Below are 13,191 nucleotides of genomic sequence, written 5' to 3'. Positions count from 1 at the left end.
CCATCTATTACTAAAATTCCGCGTCCCTGTTTCAAAAGGAAATTAATTTGCAAGGCTACAGGGAGAATACCGGGGAGTGGGGCAAATTGGATAGCTTTCCAAAGAGCTGGCACAGGCACAAGGGCTGAATATTTCCCTTCTGTGCCCTGAGAATTTATTCTACGACGAATGTTTGTGTGCAGTGTTGGTGCACTGCCACCGGGTGGCACTCACAGACTATTTTAACAGCGCAGGTTGCCAGCAAGCCCCTGATGCAAGTCGGAATTGACAGTGTTTCGAAAAGAGATTACGTGTCTCATTATTCAGACCTGCCATTTTAATGTCAACGAGCCTGCTAGTGCTGAGAAGTGCTTTAAGTCTCCTTGAATACGCCCCTCCATGTTGTTTTCCGTTTTGTGACCTGATGAGATGGGGAGTTTTAAGAAACTTTCGGAAAATGGAAGTCACTGCACAACTGGAGCGCGTGGCACGTGAGGTCTCTCTACGAATACTGGCTAATTCCTGAGAATTAAAGTCGCACAGCGGTTAGCACAGTTGCTTCACAGCTCCAGGGTCCCAGGTTCGATTCCCGGCTTGGGTCACTGTCTGTGCGGAGTCTGCACGTTCTCCCCGTGTCTGCGTGGGTTTCCTCCGGGTGCTCCGGTTTCCTCCCACAGTCCAACGATGGGCAGGTTAGGTGGACTGCCCATGATAAATTGCCCCTTAGTGTCTAAAAGGTTAGGTGGGGTTACTGGGTTACGGGGATGGGGTGGAGATGTGGGCTTGGGTCGGGTGCTCTTTCCAAGGGCCAGTACGGACTCAATGGGCTGCATGGCCTCCTTCTGCACTGTAAATTCTATGATTCTATGAAAGGGGTGACGCCAGTCTACCGCACTCTCGAGATGTACTGGCAGTTGGAGACTGGTCTGGAGCACATTTGTGTTCGGCAAGAGCATTGGGGGTTATGGGCCCAAGGTGGATAAATGGAGTGAAGGTGCGGAGCAACCATGATCTACTTGAATGGCTGACGTGTTGAATGGCCTCCTCCTCTTCCCATGAGGCTGCTGGCGTGAGTCAAAACAAGGAGGGGTGTTTAACTAGAGATGGAATTGGCGTGCCGACTGCTGGCGGGGAGGTAGTCAAGCAGCGAAAGGGAACATCAGATCCCTAATAAATGCTTTGCAGCCTGGGTATGGAGGGGCTGAGGTTTCAATGCATCCTCGGTTCCCTGAGGACCGCAAACAGCAACGCTCACGCGTCATCAGGTTTTCAAAATTTGTCCCTGGTATTTGAGTGTCTCTCGTAAGGCCAGGATTTGTTGTCAATCCCTAATTGCCCGTGGGAAGGTGGTGGTTGTTGTGTATTCATGTCTGTTCCTAGCTGCAACAAGGTTACTTTAAGAGTTCAATATCATGACATATTGATGACGAGGGCTAACAGGAAGTATAATTTATTGCCTATTGTGTGATAGATGTAAGACATGGTCATATTTTATATTTTTTGCAGTCATGTTACCAAAACCTAGGCTAACATGCATACAGGCAGTGTGACTGCTGTAGCTGCGATTAAGGGGCCATATAAGTGAGGTCACCATTTGAAAACCATTTACTTGTTTGCAGATCGCTAGCTAGTGGAATATCGTTGACACTTGAAGAAACCCTGTGGTGTATATATTTTATGAGCAGTATTGTGCTTGGTCCTGGCAAAACAAGACAAGGGACATATTGTATTGAGACAAAAGAATGCATTATGCATTGTGTACAGGTGATGTAGTTATGGGAGGAACTAGGTCTGTCTGAAAAGTAAGTTGGTCCTAGAACTCATCTGAACAGAGGTATTTCAATTTGGTCATGAAAGATTTCATAGAATTTACAGTGCAGAAGGAGGCCACTCGGCCCATCGAGTCTGCACCGGCTCTTGGAAAGAGCACCCTACCCGAGGTCAACACCTCCACCCTACCCCCATAACCCAGTAACCCCACAAAACACTAAGGGCAATTTTGGACATTGGGGGAAATTTATCATGGCCAATCCACCTAACCTGCACATCTTTGGACTGTGGGAGGAAAGCAGAGCACCCGGAGGAAACCCACGCACACATGGGGAGAATGTGCAGACTCCGCACAGGCAGTGACCCAAGCCGGGAATAGAACCTGGGACCCTGGAGCTGTGAAGCGATTGTGCTATCCACAATGCTACCGTGCTGCCCATATGGGTTCTTTCCCATAAATTCTGTACAGAGAATAGCAAGTAGAAACCTGTTTGTTAACTTTATTCATGACTGACATTTGAAATATATTGGTTTTGCTTAATTGGAATATAGTGGCAGGCTTAGGAAGTATGTTAAAGTATTCTCCTTTACTTAAGAACTGCAAACTCCACACAGACAGTCACCCAAGGCTGGAATTGAACCCGGATCCCAGGAGCTGTGAGGCAGCAGTGCTAACCACTGTGCCACCACGCCAGGTTCATGTTACTGCTGTTGCTTGTTTTTTTTCTGATATATGTGTTGGTATTGTTGTACTGTGTAATTTCTGCTCCTTTGATATATATTAAAAGTTCAATAAAAATATTGTTTAAAACAAGATAAGACAGTGGGGTTTATTGAAGTGACAGCTGAAGAATTGAAAATGTGCGTACAGCCTGTTCAGAGGTTGGTTGATAAGCAGCTGTCAGATCTTATTAAAGATTTTATTCGTGAGGGTGTACAAGGTAGAGCACATAAGGATGTTGAAAACTTAAGGGATACAGAAGCAAGTCAATCTTTAATGGTGAAAGATAAGGGGATATGTAATTCAGAAGGAGCATTGTGAGAAAAGATGATGATACGTGGGATTAATGGTGCAATGAGTAATATTCCATTATGTAAGGTAAGGTTAGAGAGTCCAGTGTAAAATGGTTAAATTGTGGTATGAGTAATAGAGAAATTACCTTTTTCACAGGTAGTTTATCCAAGGTAATGATATAGCGGGATAACAGGTGGGAGTGATGCCTACTGTGCATGAAAAGCCGATGGAAGGTCAAATAACTGAGACATTGGAAGAAGCATAACCTGGGGTATTCCCAGATTGTGTGGTATCAAGATCATAAAGCCATGGGTTGAGACAGGGGAAATGAGTCACAAAAAGTTGGTTTACAGGTGCAACAGGTGATTAAGAAGGCAAATGGAGCTTATTCCTTCATTGCTGGAGGGATGGAGTTTAAGACTAGGGAGGTTATGCTGCAATTGTATAAGGTGTTAGTGAGGCCACACCTGGAGTATTGTGTTCAGTTTTGGTCTCCTTACCTGAGAAAGGACGTACTGGCACTGGAGGGTGTGCAGAGGAGATTCACTAGGTTAATCCCAGAGTTGAGGGGATTGGATTACGAGGAGAGGTTGAGTAGACTGGGACTGTACTCATTGGAATTTAGAAGAATGCGGGGGGGGGGGGGATCTTATAGAAACATATAAAATTATGAAGAGAATAGATAGGATAGATGTGGGCAGGTTGTTTCCACTGGCGGATGAAAGCAGAACTCAAAATAAGAGGCAGTAGATTTAGGACTGAGTTTAGGAGGAACTTCTTCACCCAAAGGGTTGTGAATCTATGGAATTCCTTGCCCAGTGAAGCAGTTGAGGCTCCTTCATTAAATATTTTTAAGATAAAGATAGATAGTTTTTTGAAGAATAAAGGGATTAAGGGTTATGGTGTTCGGGCCGGAAAGTGGAGCTGAGTCCATGAAAGATCAGCCATGATCTCATTGAATGGCAGAGCAGGCTCGAGGGACAGATGGCCTACTCCTGTTCCTAGTTCTTACGTTCTTATGTAATTTCAGGAGTAAAAATAGGGAGGCTGAGGTTAAGTTATCAAAACAATCTTTTACCAGATTGTTGATAGAGAACAAGAGCAGGTGGAGGATAAAGCTGATACTTTAGTTCAGGAAAGTTGGTATAATTATAAAAGAAGCATTCAGAGATAAAGCAGTTGTATCAGAAAGCATATACAGAAATAGAATCTGACTGTATACTAGGGTGTTATCGAATAATGTATTATTGAGAAAGCTGAGACCTTCACATATTCAAGCAGATGAGAAATGGGAAGAGGTTCATCAAGCTATATCATCAGTGGAATATAGAAAGGAGGTTTTGCAGGTAGCACATGTGATTCTCAAGTCTGGAATTGCTCAGAGTCTGGAATCACTCTGTTATCTCAAAGCACCATTACCTATGCAAAGCAAACTGTAAATCTTCCATAGACCTCCCTCTTCTCCCACTTAGTAGCATATATAAATGATTTGGAGGAAAACGTAACTGGTCTGATTAGTACGTTTGCAGACGACACAAAGGTTGGTGGAATTGCGGATAGCGATGAGGACTGTCAGAGGATACAGCAGGATTTAGATCGTTTGGAGACTTGGGCGGAGAGATGGCAGATGGAGTTTAATCCGGACAAATGTGAGGTAATGCATTTTGGAAGGTCTAATGTAGGTAGCGAATATGCAGTGAATGGTAGAACCCTCAAGAGTATTGACAGTCATAGAGATCTTGGTGTACAGGTCCACAGGTCATTGAAAGGTCAACACAAGGGGAGAAGGTAGTCAAGAAGGCATAATGTATGCTTGCCTTCATTGGCCGGGGCATTGAGTATAAAAATTGGCAAGTCATGTTGCAGCTGTATAGAACCTTAGTTAGGCCACACTTGGAGTATAGTGTTCAATTCTGGTCGCCACACTACCAGAAGGATGTGGAGGCTTTAGAGAGGGCGCAGAAGAGATTTACCAGGATGTTGTCTGGCATGGAGGGCATTAGCTATGAGGAGAGGTTGAATTAACTCAGTTTGTTCTCACTGGAACGATGGAGGTTGAGGGGCGATCTGATAGAGGTCTACAAAATTATGAGGGGCATAGACAGAGTGGATAGTCAGAGGCTTTTTCCCGGGGTAGAGGGGTCAATTACTAGGGGGCATAGGTTTAAGGTGCAAGGGGCAAGGTTCAGAGGAGATGTACGAGGCATGTTTTTTACATAAAGGGTAGTAGGTGCCTGGAACTCGCTGCCGTAGGAGGTGGTGGAAGCAGGGACGATAGTGACGGTTAAGGAGCATCTTGACAAATACATGAATAGGATGGGAATAGAGGGATACGGACTTTGGAATGCAGAAGATTTTAGTTTAGATGGGCAGCATGGTCGGCACAGGTTTGGAGGGCCGAAGGGCCTGTTCCTGTGCTGTACTTTTCTTTGTTCTTTGTACTGCCGTTAACTTTGATGGATCTTCCAGCATTCAACTAACAGGAATTGGAAATGTTACATATTCTACCAGGGCTAGAATATTCTGCGCCTGCAACTCCCAGGTTCTTGTTACATTTGTATTTACGTACAGGAACAATTTTTTACACAGCGTCGTATAGCTTTGGGTTTTTCTATTTATTGGAGCCAAGGTGGGATGTCCAGTGGAGGACTTTGGGCAAAGGATCACGCCCTTGGTGAGATCTTGGGCAGGATTCTCCCTTCTGGGGTCTAAGTCCCCACGCCGGCGGGTAAACCAGTGCCAACCACTCCAGCGTCAACACCCCCCAAAAGTGCGGACTTTCCGCATTTTCGGGGGCTAGGTGGATGGCAGAGGGGTTGCCGCCGCTCCAGCCGGCGCCGAAGGGCCAGCGCGAGTTCACGCATGCGCGGAACGGCCGGCCGGCATATTTTCGCGCATGTGTGGGGGGGTTCTCTTCTCCGCACCGGCCCCCGGGCAATATGGCGGAGCCCTACAAGGGCCCGGCACGGAAGGAAGAAGCCCCCCCACGGAACAAGCCCGCCCACAGATCGGTGGGCCCCGATCGCGGGCCAGGCCACGGCTGCTATCAACGGCCCCCGACCGGCGTGGCAGGAATCCCGCCACCGCCCGAAAGACGGCGCCGGAGAATACGGCAGCCTGCGTCCGGGCAGCGGGGCGGGATTCGTGCTTCCACCCGGGGATTCTCTGACCCAGTCCCGGGTCAACTGGTCGGTGAGGCAGCCCCAAGATGGGACAAACCTAAGATAATCTTCTGAAAATATTTACTATGAGGTGCGAGTGAATTACTCAGAGGGTGGTTAGCATATGGACTTCTCTGCCATAATTAGTCATTGCAACAGAGGCAACAAATTCATTGAAAAGGAGATATTGATGGAAATGGGGAGGGAGCAACAGAATAGAATGAGACATGGTGACTCATGTGAAGACCTGTTTTGGTGCACAGTTGTTAAGACAAATGAGTCCATGCTGCCAGTGTCCTACGATTCTGATTTACAATTCTATAACTCTCTCTGGCTACTTGCCTTCCCCAGTGCATCATTGAAGCCGCATTTGAAGTGGAGTACTTTAAGATTTCTCTGCTAGGAATTGACCAAACAAACCCCTTTCAATCTCCTTGATCATCTATTTCAAATTATTTTTTGAATGTTCCCTTCCCCAGGTGAATCATATTTCAAGCACTCCAGTAACAATGTTAGGGTATTGTCAAAAGTGTGGATGTGAAGGCTACTGCCAGAAGTGGTTTGGGGATTTTATGTTCATGTGTGTTCCCCTATTGCCTGTACATACCATATCTTAGCCAGGAACTGGAAGGTGACACCTTTGGATATTACTTTCCCATATTTTTCAATGTTCCTCTTTTTCAAAGCAATCAAAACATTGGGGATAATTTTCACCTTGGGAGCAGACAGATAATGATGGGTGATTGTGGTTTGCTTGATCTCACGACCATGGTAGCTCTGTTATATTTCCTTGCAGGTTCCGCAAATCTGAAGCAAAACTAGGAAATCTAAGCCAGTCACTCAGTATCTGAGCAGAGAACAGTCATGTCCACCAGCTCTTGAAGATTGACAATTACGTACACAGTAAGTACAAATAACAGCCAATTCAGCAAATGCTTTATGGAATCTATCGTGAATGTTACCACAAAGAGCGAAGGTCTGGAGGTGCCCACACTCTTGATTCTTGTAAAACACGACGAGAGGTTTATTAAGGGCGTTGCTCATACGATCACGATGGTGATCTGCTCAAAAGCCCTCGCAAACATTCTGGTTATGTCTCTACATATCACGTGGTGCAGAACCAGTAAGAATATGTTCCCAGATACGCAACAACCCTCGCCTTTTACTTCATTAGCAATTAACATTAATACAACACATCCCCTGATCTATTTCTATATATGTATATATACACAATTCAATAAGATAGTCTCTATGGTGAACGTCTTTTGCTTTTTGGCAGAATTCGGCATTCTTGAACTTGGCTACTTTCGACCTCAGACGTGTCCTCATTCCATTCTGTCGATGGCATTTCTTGAGTAATCATTTCAGTATTTGTCACTATAGGCATTGGAAGCTATTCAGAAATAGAATCTGAACTTGTCACTATCGCTGGTCTCTGGTCCAAAGCATAGCTCTCCAGATCTTCTGAAGGTGAAGCCTCCTGAGATGCTTCTCTTCATACAGCAAGTAACTGATCAGCGTGACGTTGCCAAACTCTTTCATCATCCGTCTGTACAGTGTATGATACTGAACCTGTCTTCACTCGGATCATAACTGGTACCCATTTGACATTCTCTGAAATATCAGGTGGAGTTAACAAATCAAACTGCTTTCGTAGTTTCCTTTTGACTACTGCGTGGTAGTGTATACAGTGTTCCGATAAGATATTAGAAATTTGTTTCATCTTCTTGGTAATATACCCTGGTCCTTTGATGCTTTGATAGAATGCCTTAATGAATGCTTAGAACTTACGGCCAATACATTAATTGCTGGATGATATGGAGCTGATTTGATATGGTGTATACTGTTCCCTTTCAAGTAGTCCTCAAACTCCTTCAAAGTAAACATCATCACTGACAATCTGCCCCGGTTTCCAAATCTTCTGAATATTTTGTCTAGTTCCTCATTCGGCGTTGACTTCTTTATCGCGACTTCTGGCCATTTTCAGTACGCGTCCACAATTACTAAGAACATGTGATCCTCCAGTGGACCAGCATAATCGATACGTATTCTCTGCCATGCCCAAGCCGGCCATTCCCATGGATGTTATGATTGTAATAGTGAAGTGTTTGTTGGTTTTGCACAAAATTGGCATTGCCCAACTTTCTCTTCAATTTGAGCATCTAATCCTGGCCGCCAAAATATCTGCATGCCAATTCCTTCATCCTCACCAGACCAGGATGTCCCTCATGCAGTTGGTCAAGGACTCTACTACGCAAGCACTGAGGAATAATCACATGGATTCCCCACAATGGAACTCCATTTGTACTGTCAACCCAAGTTTTTGGGTGATGTAGCCCTTGAGGTCTGGATTTTCCCCATGAATGACAGTGTTCCTTTTTGGACCAAGTCAATCACCTTTCCCATCACTGGACCCCCAGGATGTTACCTGGGATGGAACATTTCAGCGATGAGGAGAGGCTGGATAAGCTGGGTTTGTTTCCCCTGAAGCAGAGGAGGCTGAAGGGGGAATCTGATAGAGGTATACAAAGTTATGAGAGGCATAGATAGAGTAGATCATTAGAATCTTTGCCCCACAGCACAGGTGTTTAAGACCAGAGGGCATAGGTTTAAGGTGAAGAGTACATGGTTTAGAGGGGGCCTGAGGAAACATTTTTTCACCCAGAAGGTGGTGGAAATATGGAATATGCTGCCTGAGAGCGTCTGGACAAGCACTTCAATCCTCCAGAAAGTCCAGCAAACATGTTTTCAATCAACGTCAATGCACAATGATCTACGCACAAAACTGGGTTAATAGTAGTTTTAAAAGCTCTACAAATTCTCATCGAGTCATCCCATTTTGATACAGGAACAATTGGTGTCACCCAATTACTTGTAGCAACATATTCAATGACTTTACGAAGTGGTAAATGGGATTAGTATTGATTGGTATTTGATGGTGGGCATAAACATGATGGGCCGAAGGACCTGTTTCTGTGCTGTATGACTCTGTATCTTTGAATTTGAGATTAAGTCACATGTACACTATCGACAAGCGAGAAATACAAAATATTGACAACATTTTCTTCAGTCTTGCTTGATTTGTAACGGCAATTGTGATAAAGCATCAGAATTTGCATGCTACCCAGATTTGCGATACTGGATATCATAAGTGTGTGCCGACACTATCAATGACCAACTTTGCAATCTACTATCTGCCAAAGAAGGTACACCTTCACACGACCCAAAGATTGTCGTCGAGGATTGATGATCAAAAGGGTAAACTGACACTCAAAAAGATCATCTTTACCAAAAATGATGCTCAAAGCTTCTGTAAGGTTTCTTTCACTTTATTGTATGCATATTCACATTCTTCTGACCAGTGCCATGTAAATATGTAAAGGCTTCAATCGTGTTGCTAAATTCGACACAAATTTGCCATAATTATTGATCAGCCCTAAAAGCGACTTTAAATGTGCCGTATTTTGAGGACGTGGTGCTTCTAAGATGGCTGACATTTTCTTCAGCTCTTTGTGCAAACCATCTTTGTCGATGATATGACCAAGGTCATTTATGGATGGCCTGAAAATTCACACTTTTCTTTTTCAACGCTCAGCTTGTGGCTCTGTAACCACTTCAGGTTAGCTTCCAAATTCTCACTCGAAGCGGTGATGAGTACGTCATCTAAATAACATCGCACTCCATTCAGCCCACTTAGAATTTGATCCATGGATCTTTGAAAAGAGCAGGCACAGATGTATTCCAAAAGGAAGTCTTCTGTACTGAAACGCACTTTTGTGCATTACAATGGTGAATAGGGACTTTCTTAAGGCAGCCAAATTTATCTTCAGATATGCCTGTGGAAGATCAATTTTACTAAATTTCTGTCCTCCAGAAAGTCCAGCAAACATGTTTTCAATCAACGTCAATGCACAATGATCTACGCACAAAACTGGGTTAATAGTAGTTTTAAAAGCTCTACAAATTCTCATCGAGTCATCCCATTTTGATACAGGAACAATTGGTGTCACCCAATTACTTGTAGCAACATATTCAATGACTCCTGCCCATATTAACCTTTCTGGTTCTTCAGCTTTAGGCCTGATGGCATATGGCATTGTTTTGCAAACTGTCTTTCCGGGACCCACTTTTGTCAACTGGCCAACTGTCGGTACCCATGCTGGTTGAACTTTGTGACCCACGTGATAAAATTCACTTACCTTTCATGCAAAAGGGGAGTCTGCTTGGTCCTCATTATCTCACTCCTCGGAGGAGAGGGCAAGGCGCATATCAGGCACAGAGTTCAGCCGGTTCTTTTGTGCCACCTTCATCTTTGTGAGAATGGAAAATCCAGCCTTGCATGTGCAGAGGAACATTGGAACATAGGACTTAGGAACAGAAGTGGGAAATTCAGCCCTTTGAGCCCGCTCCACTATTCAATCAGATCATGACTGATCTCGTCATGTTCTCAAATCCACTTCCCCATATCCTGTCACTCATATCCCTTTGACCCGTTTTTTATCAGAATTATATCTATCTCCTTTTTGAATCATTTAATGACTCAAATTCCGCAGCACTATGAGGCAGCGAGTTCCACACATTTAACACACTCTGCGAGAAGTGGTTCCTCCTCATCTCAGTTCTAAATCTACCACCTCTCAATCTGTATCCGTAGCCAACCTATATCTGTCATCATGAAGGGCAATAACAACAAAATGCTTGTTTTACTCAGCACTGGATACTCCTGGGAGATGCTATTCCAGAATGCTGATAGCCTCATTGGCTTTTGCCGTCTTTGTAATGTGATGTCACAGGTCAGGTAGTCTTTTTGTTTGAAGTCAGGTGTACGTTGTTATGGGCCAGCGTTTAGAGAATCCCAAAGTGTGTCATGGAGTTCACCTGACCCACAAATTTTACTAGATTGTGGTATGGGGAGCACATGGCCCACTCTACAGGTGTGGTAGAGCAGAATTGGAAAAGTATGTTTTAAAGCAAAACAATGTTTATTCTATGAACTCAAGTTAACATTTTTAAAACATACAGTGAACATCTTAGCAACCATTAATTCAAATACAACCCCCAAAGAATACAACACAAAGCAATCCTTTAAGCTTGTCTTTTGACATCCATAAGCCTTATAACACCTTTTACCTGAAGCACATCAGGTTAAAGTCACTACTGTTATTAGTTTTAAATCACCAGGATCGATTTACAGTCTTTAGATTACAGAGAGATTCAAATACACCTTCTGGCTGTGACTGCAGCTATCCAGCTCTGAAAACGAAACTAAAACACACCCTGCAGAAAACAGCCTAAAACAAAAGTAAAAAGTTGGCAGACAGCCCAGCTCCAACCACTCTCTGACATCACTGCTGTAATAAACACTCATTTCTTAAAGGTACTCTCGCTACACATACTTATACACACACCCATTTATAAACATCCATTTCTTAAAGCTACTCTCACATGAAAACGCTAATTTTTTTAAAATTTTATAAATGTAGAGTACCCAGTTCATTTTTTCCAATTAAGGGGAAATTTAGCGTGGTCAATCCACCTAGCTTGCACATTGTTGGGGGGATGTGGGGCGAAACCCACACAAACACGGGGAGAATGTGCAAACTCCACACAGACAGTGACCCAGAGCCGGGAACCAACCTGGGACCTAGGCACCATGAAACCGCAGTACTAACCCAAGCTGTATGTTAATAACTGACTCTGGGGTCTCAACCTCAAAAGGAATTTTTCACCCACCACTTCTCTTTCAAATTCTGAAATTTCTTCTCTCATTTTCCAGCACTTCCTTCTATATAGCATATGTGAGCTTTGCATCCTTATTTGCATTGGCACCATTGACCAAACCATACCTCACAAAATCATCTTTATACTGCTTTGTTCCCGAGTTAACTTTCTTCTTTGTGGGCTGTTAACCAGGGGCTCTGGAACTCTGTACAGGGCTAACACTAGCACTGCTCTTTACTGCCCTGGATTCTTTTGAGCCGTTCTCTCAGCAAATTCAGATGTCAGATCCTGGTCAATAAGTACTCTGCCTACATGTGACATTGGTCGGCTTTATTGTCACAAGTAGGCTTACATTAACACTGCAATGAAGTTACTGTGGAAATCCCCTAGTCATCACATTCCGGCGACTGTTTGGGTACACTGAGGGAGAATTCAGAATGTCCAATCCACCTAACAAACATGACATTTGGCATTTGTGGGAGGAAACCGGAGCACCCGGAGGAAACCCACGCAGACACGGGGAGAACGTGCAAACTCCACACAGATAGTGACCCAAGCTGAGAATCGAACCTGGGACCCTGGTGCTGTGATGCAACAGTGCTAACCACTGTGCTACCGTGCAGAGTTGGCAGACTTTGAAATGCCTGTTCCCCACAGCCTATGCAGCTTCGCCACATGTGATCCCTGCAGGCCTGACTCCACTCACTTCAACGTAAGGAAGTCTTCCTTTATTAAAGGTGTTGCTCACACAATCAAAGATGGTGACCTGCCCAAGGGCCACGCAAACTCTCTGTTGACGTCACCGCGCATCACGTGAATAGGAAGATTGTATTCCCAGATGCATAAAAAGTTCAATTTAAGTTAAATACAATTGCCCATCATTGTGCAATGGGAGAATGGGAAGCAGTACCTTCCCATTTCCCCATTGCACTGTTTCTGTGCTTGAATTATTCGTAATTGTGAGTTCTTTTTCACTGGAGTCTTCCTCACTAGCAGTTGTATCCCTCCTCTCACCTATGGCTTCCATCTCTTGCAGTGACCCTGAGCCCTGCTTCATGGAACTTGCGCCCATCCCTGCCTGAACAAGTGATGGAGGGAGGTTCAGTAAAAGCTTTCAAAAAGGAATCGGATGACACTGAATGGGCGACATCTGCAGGTCATCGGTAAAGGACAGAAGAGTGGGATCGATTGTATAGCTCCTTCAAAGAACGAGCACAGGCACGATGGGCTGAATGGCTTCCTCATCTTCTTTATCAGGCAGCATGGAGGCACAGTGGTTAGCACTGTTACTTCACAGGGCCAGGGACCCGGTTCGATTCCCGGCTTAGGTCACTGTCTGTGCAGAGTCTGCACATTCTCCCCGTGTCTGCGTGGGTTTCCTCCGGTTTCCTCCCACAAAGATGTGCTTGTTAGGTGAATTGGACATTCTGAATTGTCCCTCTGTGTAACAGAACAGGCGCCGGAGTGTGGCGACTAGGGGCTTTTCACAGGAACTTCATTGCAGTGTTAATGTAAGCCTGCCTGTGACAGTAATAAAGATTATTA

The 13,191-nt window shown here is 44.5% G+C and overlaps 1 long non-coding RNA gene across 1 annotated transcript; it reads left to right on the top strand.

The window, feature by feature from the left end:
• The first annotated feature begins 373 nt into the window (after nucleotides 1–373).
• Nucleotides 374–12,941, top strand: LOC119978190. Its single transcript, XR_005463399.1, has 3 exons — nucleotides 374–475; nucleotides 6,722–6,828; nucleotides 12,683–12,941. It is a non-coding gene; the product is annotated as an uncharacterized LOC119978190 (long non-coding RNA).
• The last annotated feature ends 250 nt before the right edge of the window (nucleotides 12,942–13,191 follow it).

This window comes from Scyliorhinus canicula, chromosome 1, assembly GCF_902713615.1.
Source record: "Scyliorhinus canicula chromosome 1, sScyCan1.1, whole genome shotgun sequence".
Classification (NCBI taxonomy): Eukaryota; Metazoa; Chordata; class Chondrichthyes; order Carcharhiniformes; family Scyliorhinidae; genus Scyliorhinus; species Scyliorhinus canicula.
The sequence above is the reverse complement of the archived record's forward strand: the minus strand, read 5'-3'. Positions and strand labels throughout refer to the sequence as shown.